The sequence below is a fragment of the Pteropus vampyrus genome, unplaced genomic scaffold, assembly GCF_000151845.1.
Source record: "Pteropus vampyrus isolate Shadow unplaced genomic scaffold, Pvam_2.0 Scaffold38, whole genome shotgun sequence".
NCBI classification, from domain to species: domain Eukaryota; kingdom Metazoa; phylum Chordata; class Mammalia; order Chiroptera; family Pteropodidae; genus Pteropus; species Pteropus vampyrus.
Window position 1 is genome coordinate 4,350,879 of NW_011888819.1, and position 10,455 is coordinate 4,361,333.

A 10,455-nucleotide genomic window follows, 5' to 3' on the forward strand; every position below is an offset into this window, starting at 1 on the left:
ACCGAGGTCCCCTCAGCAGCACGTGGGTAATGACTGATTTAGACCACCCCAAACTATGATAGGGGGAAGGGGAAAAAAATAAGTGAGCTGTATAAAAGTTTGTACATTAGCTATGGGCAAAGAGGTGGGAGAAAGTGAAGCAGGGCCAGCTCTGGGATCAGCCCAGAATCGGCATAAAGAAATGTCCACTCCTGTAGATTGGTTATGGGCAGTAGTCTGAAAAGCCCACGTGCAAACAGCAAGCAGGGCATCCTGGACTTCGATGGTCTTTGGCTGAAATAATCTGCAGAAATAGCCACCTAGAAATTAATCTGAAGTTTCAACAGGCAATAGCAGGCATGTGAGCAGCTATTAGTAGACTAACAGTTATGTCTCTTTCTCTCACTTTCCAGCTGCTGTGATTTAATTTAGAACATCTCAGGATTTTCTTCTTGTTACTTTGCATGAATTTTAATCATTTGTCTTTGGATCTGCAGAGTTTTGTTTTTGAATTTTCTTGTAGCCAGTGATCGTTTTCAAGCATTTCTTTCCAATTCCATACACTTATTTCTTTTTTCACACAGCAGTGGAGATTCTCCAATTCAATGTTGAATCGAAGTAGTGATAATTAGTATCCTAATAATGCTCCCAAGCTTAGAAGAAATGTTTCTAACCTTTCACTAATTAATCATGAAGATTTCTGTAGGATTTTGGTAGATTATTTATATTAAGTTAAGGAGCTCCTTTCTATTCTCCTGTGTGAATTTTCTCTGATTTCTTCAAATCCATTCCCAATTTACAATTTTTGTCTTCAGCTGTGTCTGCTGTTTTAGTCTACTAACTGCATTTTAAATTTCAATAACTATTATTTCCATTTCTAAAAGGTCTTTTTTTTGTATTTGTGAATTTTTAAAACTTCTTTTTTATTCCTTTCGCTATTTTTCACATAGTTATTTTATTGTCTATTCATATTCTGTTGCTGCTATTGCCAGTATCAGCAACAGAATATGTTTTTTTATTCCACTTATTGTTTTATTTCCTTGCATGTTTTGTGTGTATGTATGTATATATGTGTATGTATATGTGTAAAGATATATATTTTTTCATATATATAGCATATCATACATATATAAACAATATCATATATAGCATATATAAATAAAATATGTGTTTTTAAATTTAACATAATCTTAGATAATTTTGAGGGCTGAAATTGCAGCTTTTTTTCTTACAAGGGGCGTTAGAGTTTTGTGTATGCCGGAGCTGGGGTTTTGCTATTCTCCTGGGATCTGTTTAGCTTCTTTTAGTCATCCCAGTTTAACGCAAATATTTCAGGTTAAGCCTTCAAACATTTCCTGGGTTTATGGTTTTGTACCTGCTCACTTCCTCTGGTCTCTATCCTGGTTCCTGTCCTTCTTTCTCAAACTTCCTGTTCTGTTGTCAGCCCACTGGTTTGTTGCTTATCTTTTTGAAGAATTCTGTTATTTTCATTAAGACCTGAAATGTGTTGAAAGTTGTACTTGCTGTAATTATTCTGGGAGTATTAAGCTCCATTAATTGGTGCACAAGTGGCAAATTAGATCAGTCACATGCATATCTCATAGAACACTTAAATTCTCTGCATTTTATAACGTAAGTACAGTGTATTAATTAGAAAATGTAATGATAATTGTCACTTTCCCCAAACAAAAATGACAAAATGCAAATATCTTTACTAAAGGTAGCACAGTTAATTGTCTTTTCTACATCTAAGAATTTATCACATAAGAAAACAATTTGCTTTTAGAAATAGAATAAGATTCATTATTCTGTTGCTTTTCATTAATCCCATGTTCATTTTTGGGCAACAAACTCAACCAGTGAGTTTTATTTGGAAAATTTCTAATCTATGAACTATTATTTATTCTGCATTTTATATCACAAGACAAACTTTTAAATGGATCACAAAACAAATAAACCTAATTGATTAAATATTCGCTCATATTTATTAGTCTAATTAGACAATGCACATTCTATCACAAATCATTGTGTGCTGCTCCAGTTCATTTAAGGCATCCCAGTGATATTTATAAATTAATATTGGCATTTCATTATTTCAGCACTTTGCTAACATTATCTGATAAGCTCAAAAAAATAAAAATAAAAAAAGCAACAGAGCATATAAACAGAGAGCAATCTAATTTCACAAAGAAAAGCTCCCGTTCTCCATATACTTGAAGCAGCTAATCTTTGGGCAATACCTCATGGTGAGAGTGGGTGAGAAAGTGGAGGACGTGCAGTGGGACAGCAGAGTTACCTATGGTCTAATTATCTAATTCCTGTACCTGAATGTATTCGAAGTGGGTTGATCTAGGAATTGGATTACATATAAAGAAATAACAAAACACAGTGGTATCAGCACCGAAAATTTAATTGATGAGCATGAATGAGATTACAGAGCAACCAAAACAAGTACTTGCTTTCTCCTGTAGGCACTGTTCTTCATATCTAATTTGTAACCTCTCTGTCTTTCTGATAGATGACTATATATTACAGTACAAACTTACAAGAACTCATTCCACAAGGTCCTCCGTCCCAACCATAGTCTTAAATCGTCGTCTTGCTGTTCTCTTGTCTCTCTCTGCCTGCAACTCTGTTCTAGCTCTTGACTGCCTATGGCTCTGAAACTATGTTCACTTGACAAGATGCTGCTACCAAGACACTTGCTTCATTCAAAACTCCCTTTCACATCCTTGTCACTTAATTGTACAGAATTCCATTAGCGTAAGATTACGACTGCATGATACACTTGACTGAAAGCTTAGGGATAACAGAGAGAATTTTAATATTTTCAGATAAAACTTGAAACTCAATGAAAAACATAAAAACATAACTGTTTTGATAGTCTAAATAAAACGTGTACATTCAGGTGCATACACACATGAGTGCGCGTGCGCAAGCATGCACGCGCGCGTGCACACACACACACACACACACAATCGAGTCTTGCTTGCTTGTTGCATCATCATTTCTCTCGCTCTGAGGATTATCCTTCTATACTTCCAAGGCAAATCTCCAAACTCTTTTGGAAATATCTCCTTTGGAAAAACCCCATTCATTAACGAAAGGAAATGATTTCACCTTAGGATTCATTGCCTTTTTGACATCGTGGCAACCCCAAAACAAAATTGCCCACTAAAATAACATTTCAGAGAGAAGGACTATTAAGGTGACAACGATACTATGGGACAGGGTGGTGGTGGTGTCTACATTCAGCCTATTTAAATTGAAGTTTGCTCAGCTTTGAGTTACTTTGCCAAGGTCTGTAAATGACTTGTCTTTTTGTTGAAAATTTTTCAGTACATAAATCTTAGAAAATACACACACACACACACACACACACACTCACACATACACTTTTTAAGGAACAGTAATATTAATATGAGTCAGCATGATTTCATTGCAGGCGAAGGAAGACAGTTTTTTGTTAACTATAACTTTAAATTTCAAGATATTCTTATCTGTAAGGTCATAGCATTTTCTCCTCCTCTTGTCCCTTTTTTTCAGAGTAACTCTCAAAGAATTCCATTTATAAAAATTGATGACTAGTTACAATGTTTCACCAAACCAAAGAACTCTATTTGATTGATGGTCATCTTTAGTTATACAAAGGTTTACCAGGAGTTTTATCTTAACTTCTCTCACCAAGCTCTGGAAATATAAAGGAGACGTACTATGGACTTTATAACCTCTTTTTTATTTTTAGTGCAAATTCGCAGGGTGGGGAAATTGTGATTCCAGTTACACCTGGATTATAGATAATACTTTCAAGTGCTTGTAATCTTGTGGGATTGAAACCATTAGAAGTTATCACTTTCACTGAAAGTCTTTATGAGTTAGTGGGATGTGCTAAAAATCTGTGGTTCTCATCTCTTCACAGTTAGATCAAGTTCCAAAGTAAGTTGGGTGGTTGGAACAAAAAATGTTCTTCATAAGGTCTTGGGTTTAATATGCTCCAACAGGTAACTACATTTCTAGATCCTGCTTGTTACCAGGGGTACTGGTTCAGAATTAATTCAAATCTGTTGTTCTTAAAGGAAGAGTAAATTGAAATACATATTCAATGGTTGAGGTAGGTAAGGTGCATCTGCTTGGGTACAAAAAAAACCACACTTTCAAAAAGGTTATGACAGCTAATGTCCAATCATAAAGAAAATATATTATGGCTTATACTGTCTAATGCTTATATCTTTTCCCAATGTGTTCTGCTAGTCAAATTATGTCAGTCATTAAAAGATGAGTTTATGTGTTTACATGGTTTATTCACGTGAGGCTGTATTCAATAGTTTTTGTTGTTGTTGTTGTTGTTTTTTTAATTAAAGTGGTCTGGAATAATCTGAATGACATTTAGGGCATTGACATGGCTGCGACCACTGTTTTTTAATTACATTTCCCGCCAACCAAGTGTTAAGCAACCGAGAGTAATTTAGCCTTCGTCAACACAAATCAAAGAGAGTGGGAACACTGGAAATTATCCAAATTACATGAATTAATTTGCTAAACTAGAAAACTTAAACTCCAAATAGCTCTTCATTGTTTTGTCTATGGAAACAATAAACATGATGATTCAACACTAATGACTGAGTTTGTCTGTGGTTGAGAAACAGTTGGTAAACTCTCCAGCTACTCTGATCAAGTTAATACTTCAAACTAAACCAAATATTTAAGGTCGAAATTGGAATTTTTTCATCCTGAGTTATCTAATTTTATTATCTATATGGATCAAATTTCCATGATCATTGCTGTTTTTCTCAGTATTATTCTCCTTACAGGGCAACTGCCGGATGGAGCTAGTGAAGATTTCCTAATCAAAGATTAGAGAGTTTTATTTCATTAAGGCTTGCCACACATTGCTACATTTATCTGCCCTTGAGAAGCAAATTGACCTCAAAGGTACTTTGAATGAAGCCTGATCTATAATCTTTGTCACCTGAATGTTGACCTCAGTATATCTATCACATTTTTTTTTTATTAAATGAAAGAAAATGTATTAAAATTGGTATAATATTTTCAAAAATACATCGAATCTACATTACAGTCAATGTATTCTCAGTCCAGCAATGGAGCTTGATTTAACAGAAAAATTTTATGGCCCATTCTGGTGTTTAGTTTATAGCTTCTGTACCATGTTTGCCAAAACAATAAAAAGTCTGCTTTATGTAATCAACAAAAATAACAAGCATTTACAGGGTTGGGCAAACTGGGAGATGGTTAATTGTAATGTGCTTTATAGTTGCAACAGAGATATTATAAAAGACTGGTGACATACACATCTCAAAAAGACTTTAGATCGTGAAATTTGCAAATATGTATGGTCTTCCTTTAAATAATTATAAATTCTTCACATGGAGAAGAGACAGATGTAGCAGAGACTCAAAGTGAATAATAGTGAAACAAAGTTAATAATAAAACCAAAATAAATAGTGTAATTTAAACACTGAAGATTAGATTTGACTCTGTTAGGAAGTAAGTTATATATATTTGACAGAAATGTCAAACTAAACCTCACAGGTTAATAATTAAAGTTTAATTTCTTATAGTGCAAAAAATTATGTAAAGGGTGTATGAATCTACAGCCTTGGCATTATAATGCAGCCATAACCAAAATGTTTAAAGCTTCTTAAAGGCTTATAGAAAAATATCAAATTATAAAAAATAAAGTTTAAGCATACTAAAGGGCTCAATTTTATAAATGATTATTTACTCCATTTCCTCATTCTGCACATCAACATTGTGTCTTAAGGTCACACATTTAGCATCTCTTGCATTGTTCTATGCCCTACATTTTTTTTTCTTGGTAAAGCAATAAGCTAACAATGTGTAATAAAGTCTTCCTTAACAAAAGGAATGCATCTTCTTTATAAACTCCTGCAGGGGTTGATGCTAATTATAAAAGATGATTGCTGCTCTTTTTAAATTTTAAACTAGAAATAAATGCAAATGATAGCAGTCACGTAATAGAGTTATGAAATAAATATGGTGGATTTAAATAAAAGCAACTATAGACCTTAATTTTGTTCTTCTATTTCCCTAAATATTTGGATATCAACAGGTGCATGTGATCAGAACCTTGGAAATATTTTGTTATCCCCCAAGTCTATATTACTCTGTTTAAAATTCAAATAATATTAAACTTTCATGTTTAGTGACACATTTGAAATCCCCTTGGAAACACTTTTCTATCCTTGTTACATAATTTATAACAGTGATGGTCTCCTTAATATGTGGTTGGCTTGTGGAGAAATTGCTATTTAATTTTGAGTTTGATAACATAGACCCTAACTGCTAAGAAATCCATTTCTCTTAGAGATTGATCCTGGTTTTATTCAACAACTAAATATATTGAAGTAAAGTTGTAATTATTTTTACATTGTATTTATAGCACTAAGAGAAATACTAAGAGTATCTGTGTAATCATCCTTTAGGGATTTCAGTGGTTCTCTGTTGTTTTTCATGTGGTCTATTACAAATGAAAGAAATCGAGTGAGCTATAATGGCAGTATTTTATTCAGGTTGGTTGTCCTGTTTCTTTGTTATTTAAGAGAGCCAATAACTTTCCAACTATTTTCTAGGTTCTTCTTGGGGAGAGTCCACATGAGAACATCTACTCTATCATCAAAGAATAAAATGAAGAATTAAAATAGCTGGTTCTCAAATAGCATTGGCTTCATTTTACAAGTAACACATAAAGAGTGAATAACTACTTAACCATGGTAAAAATAGTTAACAATGTCTACACAGTGCCCGTTATTTAATATGTGTTATTTATGTTTTACATAATAATACAAGGTAGATATTATTATTATTCATACTCAATAGTTGAGGAAAATGAGGGCGAGAGAAATTTAGTAAACCTGCATATGGTCACACAGTTTAGGTTGCTGGACAAAGATTCACACCTTTGCTTAGCTTTCTCCAAAACCAAGCTCTTTTCCTTGCACTGGGTGACTCCCAATCCTGATGAAATTTAAAATTACAAATTCAGTCTATGGCCATGTCACCCTGAACAAGCCTGATGCCATCTGATCTCAGAAGCTAAGCAGGGTTGGGCCTGGTTAGTACTTGGATGGGAGACCACCCAGGAAGACCAGGTGCTGTAGGCATAAAAAATAAAATAAAAAATAAGCGATTGTAAGTTGACAAGGTTTTTGCAATCTGTGAGGCCAACCAAGGGTTACCTCGCCTAAAAATAAATAAATAAATAAATAAATAAATAAATAAATAAATAAATAAATAAATAAAATAAGATTACAGATACAGTTCTAAAAAGTGTGTTAGTTTCTCCCCTTCTGCTGATGCCCAGGAGGGGGAAGGAACTGGAGTGGTTTTATATTTGTGATTTTATGAGGACCCTTAACATCTTTTATCAGTTACACTTAGTGTGTCAACAAGGAATGGAAAGTCCCAATAGTTGCAGACAACTGCTATAGTTTTCACTTTAGTACATACAGCAATATGGTTTAGACCAATACTGGCTGTTAGAAGTATAAAGTAAGCCAAATATGTAATTTAAAATTTTCTTGTAGTTATTCTAAAAAGTAAAAATAAACAGGTAAAATTAATTTTAAAAATTAATTTTATTTGACACAAAATCTTAAAATGGTATCATTTTCACAAGAAAAAAATTCTTAATGAGGTATTTTACATTCTTTTTTTTCATATAGTCTTAGAATCTGTTTGGTATGTTAATTACGTTTATGCCCATCTCAATTAGGACCCTAAAGTGTCATCAGAAATACTAAATATGTATTTAGATTACATAAAATATATAGATGGAGAAAAGATACTTAATCAAGTATCTGAAGAACTTTCTGATTATTGTGCCTATCGATCTTTCTCTCATTGTAGAGCCAAAGAGGGAGTGAGAAGGGCAGCTAAAGATGTAAAAGAAAAAGTTAGATTCGGTAGTGCTACTAAAGCTCAAAAGGAAGCATGTTTCAAGGAAAAGATAGTATCAATTCATTAAATGAGAAGAAAAAAAAGGTGAGAATGGAATACGCATGACAGATTTGGAATTTGTTGGTGTCTTTAACAGGTAAAGATTCAATGGAACAGAAGTTAAGAGTAGAACAGGTGGAAAAGAGAATAGAAGGAGTCAAATAGGATGGCTTCCGTACATGCATTTTGCTCTGTTTCCTTTTCAGATCTTATTAAAATGAGAGTAGAGGAAATGTTATTATTTTTTTAAACGCAAGCCTTTTAGAACAAAGTGGATGAAAGAGCAGTCAGTAGATTTTTGAAGACAGGTGTTGGATGAAAGAGTGGTGAGCCTGGACTTGGCAGAGTAGAAAACACGGAACCCCCGGTGTCCTCAGAGGAGTGACAAGAAGAGCCATGATCATTCTCCTGAAAGCACTGGCAAAACACTTGGAGCCAAGCCTTTTTAGGTCAGAGTTTAGGAGTGAGAAGTGCTTCCTGGTACAATATCAGCATTTTGTCTCAGTCAACGTCTTCTAAATGCTAAACCACAACTGTAACAAAACCTTTTGCCGTATATTTCTAGTACCCTAGGGTCTAGTGTGTGTGTGAGTGTTTCAGTAGAAATAATAAGATTATGTTTTTGAAATTACCTTATGATTATTAGTTTTTTAGGAACATTAAAAGCTAACTGAATCATATGGTAAAGTGGAAAGAATGTAATGCTTAGGATTTACACAGACTTCCTTTAGACTGACTTTCTTTATGTGTAAAAAGAGAATAAAAATATCCAACGTACAGAGATATCTGTAGAAATGATGATGTACACATCAAAAGTGTCGACTGCATATTTGGCACTAAATGAATATCAACTCCCTCTTTGTCCTTTAACTTTACGAAGAGATCTAACTAAAATAAATCAGCTAAAACGAAAACAAAGCAAAGCGAAGACAACTGAATTCCAAGTCTATAAGAGAATCATACCAAGTGGCATTTGGTGAGTTAAAAATGAAAATTTGGGACAATTATACTTTCTCAAATTTTATATAAGTAATCAATTGATTTCTCTTTTTATAACATAAGCACTGTAATTATAAATAAAAATGTTTATGTTTTTAAAAACCTTTTCTGTTCATAGTTTGCTAAACTGTGCAAGTAGAATAAATACATCTAATTTACGCATACAGAATCTAAACATTGTAAAACAAACTTTAAAATCCGTGGGAAAAAAAAAAAAAACAAGGATAAAACACTACAGCCTTTAAGTGGTTTCTAAAAGAAATTTCACATATCTTGTTTATTCTCCTTTGTCATTTTTTTTTCAAGAAAAAGAAATCTCTTTTAGATGTTAAAGTATTTTATCAACAGCCATAAGAACACTGTATTTATGTTGCTAAGGGCTCCATTTTAAAAAGCAACAAGTTTTTTGTCCACTTATATTGCATTTTTTTCTCTGAAAAGAATATATTTACTTTTCTCTAGTGCATGTAATGAAATAAGCAATGGTAGAAATAGTCTGACTCTAATGATGGCAAAATGTAAATTGCATCCAGCTCACGTCATGATTGCAGTCCAGAGTTAAAGAGTGTTTGCACACACAATGAATTATCTTTCTCTACAACCAAATGTGTATCTTAATTCTGAATATAGGCCTTAGGCAATTATTAATCTTCAGTAGCAGAAAAACTCAAGCCAAATCTTTTTATGTTACCTCATTATTCCTGTTCATAAATAAAAATTTAATTTCTGTAATGGTGCTTAGTGCAGTCAACTGTTATATTATTAATTATAGAACTGCTGCTAATGCCTAGAAATGATATTTTAATAAGGTTTAATCTCTTTTCCATATTCTAGTGTCTTTCATAATTGTATCTCTGTTTTCCTCCGTGCTTTTATTTTATTTGCAAACAAACTCAGCAGTGCGAGCTGTAATTCCAAGTTGGCTGGTATTTCTGAGGCAGCCATATCACTCATAATTCAGGCTCTGTGTATTTTTTTCAGAAAGAAGAGGTTGGGGGTGAAGAAAGGCAACTTTATCTCAAATACCAACTGTAGTCTTGAACCACATCTCAGACTCTGGTTTTAAGATTTAGTCCCTTTACAATTGCTGAGGGATCTTTTATATATTTGACAATTGTTCTTGAAAGTTTTTCAGCCAGAAATTGTTTTATGTATCACAGGAAGCATATATATATATATGCTGCTCCCATGATGATCTCTTTATATATATATATATGTATATATACACACATATATATGTATATATATATATATTTTAGTTATGCTTTAAAGCAGTAGGGAATTCTTCAGATAGAAAGTATAAACACCTGTGGTCATGTATATAATGGCATAAAGAGGGTGAAATTGAGCTATTTCATTCCTACATATTTGGTAGTTTGTTTCTATTCAAGAGGATGCCAATTATCATTATGAAAGCTGTGTTATTTTCTTTATTAAGTATAGGGACTGAGATCTAAGCTGTTTTGGTAGTGTTTCTTCCTCTTTATTATCCAGAATGCG

The 10,455-nt window shown here is 33.1% G+C and overlaps 1 pseudogene; it reads left to right on the top strand.

Moving 5' to 3' along the window:
- The first annotated feature begins 7,002 nt into the window (after positions 1 to 7,002).
- Positions 7,003 to 7,121, top strand: LOC111738445 (annotated as a pseudogene).
- Positions 7,122 to 10,455: the final 3,334 nt, after the last annotated feature.